The 3,933-nt window shown below is 42.0% G+C and overlaps 1 pseudogene; it reads right to left on the bottom strand.

Annotated features, from left to right (window-relative positions):
* Window positions 1-756: 756 nt before the first annotated feature.
* Window positions 757-849, bottom strand: LOC111767194 (U6 spliceosomal RNA; annotated as a pseudogene).
* Between the last annotated feature and the right edge of the window lie 3,084 nt (window positions 850-3,933).

The raw sequence follows: 3,933 nt of genomic DNA, 5'->3' as shown, positions 1-3,933 counted from the left end.
TCTCTCTATATATCTATATTGATATATCTCTATATCTTTATACCTATATTTATTTATATCCCACACAGTTCTAAGACTAATTCAGTCAGACAAACTCCTAGAAGTGATAGTGTTAAAATGGCATCCTGATTTGGGGATAGCAAACTGGTGCTGATCAGGGCTACCCACAGTTAAGTAAATAAGACTCCAAATCTAATACACAGACCAAGGGGCAGAACAAGTGTCTAGCCAGGAAACGAGTACTAAGACTGATCCAACAAAGCCCTAAGACTCTGGAATTTCCTTGTGAAGAGATCCATACAATCACCTGCGTGGATGGGGGGCAGGTGTGAACTGCCAGTTATTCTGCCCTTAAGCCATTCGAAGGTCCCTACCTACATCCAAGCCTGGACAGCCTGACTCTTGCATAGTTTAGTGCAATATCACTGGCTTTTATAGTGATATCTTGAATTTGTTCATCTTCTCTGCTGTCTGTGTACCTTAACTGCCAGGTGGCTGGAAATGATTCCATTGCTAGATATAAGACAGCTGGGGCAGTTTTTCCAAGGTCAGCATGAGCCAAACTACAGATAATTCTGATGTTGGCAGTGTTTTTCTGGAGTTGAATCATCTTATCTGAACTACTGAGTGCCGTAGTTACTTCGTTCCTAGGATGGCTGCATCTGTCTGACCTGCTCAGCTCACATCAGATCCTGGCCACACCATGTGCCTTAGAGTCACAGGCAGTTTTGTCCCTTTATATACTGTTTATTTTTAAACATTATGGAATGCTTCACTAATTTGCATGTCAGCCTTGCTCAGGGGCCATGCTGTATTGTTTCAATTTTAATATATGTGCTGCCAAAGTACGCACTCTTCATATACTTCTGCTATTACTTTTGTAGCACAGATTCCTACAAATGGAGTTGAAATTCTAGCCAAGAGTCATAAGTCTCCCACCCAAGGGGTTGTCCTTTTTTTTGACTAAAAGGTCCCACTTACCCAAAAAGTTGAAAACATTCTCCTATCTTATTCCCCACCAAAACGGTGATTTTGGTCTTTTAAAATTGTTTCTGTATCTTTCTTCACACTCCATTCAGTTTCATCTTTTTTCCCTTTCTGGTGAAAACCAGTTCTCAAAAACCTTAATTCCTTCTGCTGTTTCCTCTAGCACTGTTTCTTCATAATCTTTTTTATCACTTGGAAAGTGATACTATTTAGCCTAATTATATATATGTTTTCTTTAAGCACACATTTTAAAGGAAAAATTAAGACAGATTTTTACAATGTGAGTTGTTCCTAATTTCCAAGGCCTGGAAATATTATTCCCTTTTCTAAGTTCTGTAAATATTCCATTTTTTAAAATTGCAGTATTGTTAAAGGCTTGCAAAAGAAAGATATTAACTGGTTCTCTATCTGGCTTAAATCTGAGAGTGAGAAAGGACTGTGTGCTCTGGCTATTCTTTCAGCCCCCACAGGGGTGAGAGAGGAGCTGGTGTCTGTGTGGAGTTAGGAGCCTGCATGCTGATGGAGGTGGAGGACTGCAGCACAAAGGGCGGGGGGTGGGGGTGGGGGGGTGGGTAGTTTCTGCAAGCGCCTATGAGGAGGGGAGAAGGCAGCAATGACAAAGGGGGGTAGGAAGAAGGGTGCAGTGCGAGTCCAGCGATAACCCCAGAGGATTATATGGAGGAGGTGGGGAAGGGTGTGATCTGAGGGATGAAAGTTGGAGTTTTCAGAAGTTTAGAGGGTGGAAGTAATGAGGAGGAAGATTTTTGAGGAGGTTTCTGGTGTAAAAGAAGAATTTGGTAGGAAGAACAGGATTGGGAAGGGGAAAGAAGGAAAATGAATGCCTGAACGTAAGGGATCTCTGACCATCTGCCACTGCACTGGATAAAATTCTCTTAAGTCTTGGAGAACTTGGAAATTGAAAGTACCATTTTTTGGCCATTGACTTTCATTGTCCAGTTTGTATTGCAGCCACACAGAGGTTGAATAGAAAATGAAGTTTTTAGATCTGATGTCTGCTTCCGGGTACAGAATTTTAAGGTTATGAAGGAGACAGCCCAGAGGCATGGATTTTTGGCGGGCTGAAATTGAATTCCCCATTTTAGGTGGCTGGGGTGAGACTAAGGATCTCTAGAATGGGGGAGATTCTGAGTGAGACAGGCGTCCCCAAATCAGTCAGATATCTCCAAGGAAATGGGAAACCACACTTGTAGCCAGACGTCTCTGGAGCCAAGGGGTTTCTTCCCACAAGGACACAGGCATACCACCTGCCGTGGCCCTTGGGGAATGGTGAGAATCCTGATCTAGCACTAGGTTTTCCCAGTGGGTTGTCTTGGACAACAGAAAAGGAGAGAGAGACAGCAGGATCCTCTGGCGAAGAAATTCTTAACTCACCAAGACGAGATTCAATGTCCGGTGTTGGATGGACATTCAGCGGTGGTAGAAGGAAGATTCCTCACTAGTCAATCAGTCTCAGCATGATCTCAATCCCAGGTTTTCTGCACCATATGTTGGAGAAAAACGGCGCTTACTGGGACACAGAGACTGATATGACCACAGGCAGAGAAAGAATTTATTGAGAAGCTCTCCTAGCAGAAGGGGTCTGAAAAGATACTTCAGCCCACTCCTGGAAGGGGGGTGGGATTTGAATTTATACAGAACTTTCCTAGGTGGGGAAATGATAGTAGGTGGGAGGGGTTTGAGTGTCCAGGTGAGGTACAGGGACAAATAGGAAGCTCTAGAGGTGAAAATTTTCCTTGAAAATGATGAGAGGATAATGGGTTAGGGAGTTGGTTTCTTGGAAAGCTGCTGGAGCAGATGTTTCTTTGATCTGTAGGGATTAAAGGGTTTTTTTTTATCTCCCTCTGATATGCAGGTAGGGAAGGTCTCTATTTCCCTTTACTCCTGTCTCTACATGGTTTCTTTGTTTAATGTGTGGGGAAGTCCTGTGCCCTTAGGCATATAGGCTTATGGGGGATGGGGTTAGCCTTTCCCCAATGCATATCAGGGGAAGCTGAGGTACAGCTTGTTAATTATTGCAAGCCTCTAACAATTATAATAATAATTATTTTTTGCATGTCTAATGCTCCCTAGACTTTCCATTCATTCCACAAATAATTATCTAGCATCAGCCCCTATCTAGGTCTAGGCCATGAAAATATAGCACAGAATAAATAGACTAAACTCCTTGCATTCATGAAGCTCATGAGGTTGGTGAGACAGAAAATAAACAAGATAAGTAAAATATATGATATGTTAGGCCATAATAGAAATTTGAGTAAGAAGAGTAGAGATTCAGGATATAGTTTTTGAAGAGACTCAACAAATTTATGCCTGATTATTCTGCAAATCCACAGAACAATCTCTAATTAAGAAAAAATATATTATGAAAAGAGAGAGACCCAACAAGGCTTGTCTTTGGATAAGACGTGAGATTTCGATAATGAAAAATTGAAGATGCCTCACAGGTTTCCCTTAAGGAGCTGAGGTTGAGGGGAATTGAGGGAGGGACACCTCTTCATGAGAAAAGATCTGCTTTGGTTTAGATGTCTGCTGAATATTCAAGTGGAAATGTCAAATAAACAGTTGACTATGTGTTTAGAGCTCAGCAAGCTGATCTAGAGATAAAGATTTGGGCATCACTTTGTATATGCCAGCATTTGCAGCTATGGGAATGTATGAGATCATGGGAGAAATGGAGGTAGAGAAAGTAGAGGCATTCTAACACTTAGAAGGAATGGACCAAGAAGGAAGAACCAAAGAGGAGACTAAGAAGGAACAGGCAGTGATAGAGTGGGGTTTGGGGTGTGGGAAATGGTGTGGGATAAGTCATGGACACTAGGAAAGAGAATGTTTCAAGGAGAGAGTGGTCAGTGGTGTTAAATACTGCTAAGAATCACATAAGATAATGATAGAGCTTAGATTTGTGAAGTGGACATTGGTAAAAGC

The sequence above is a fragment of the Dasypus novemcinctus genome, chromosome 3 (genome assembly GCF_030445035.2).
Source record: "Dasypus novemcinctus isolate mDasNov1 chromosome 3, mDasNov1.1.hap2, whole genome shotgun sequence".
NCBI lineage: Eukaryota > Metazoa > Chordata > Mammalia > Cingulata > Dasypodidae > Dasypus > Dasypus novemcinctus.
The sequence above is the reverse complement of the archived record's forward strand: the minus strand, read 5'-3'. Positions and strand labels throughout refer to the sequence as shown.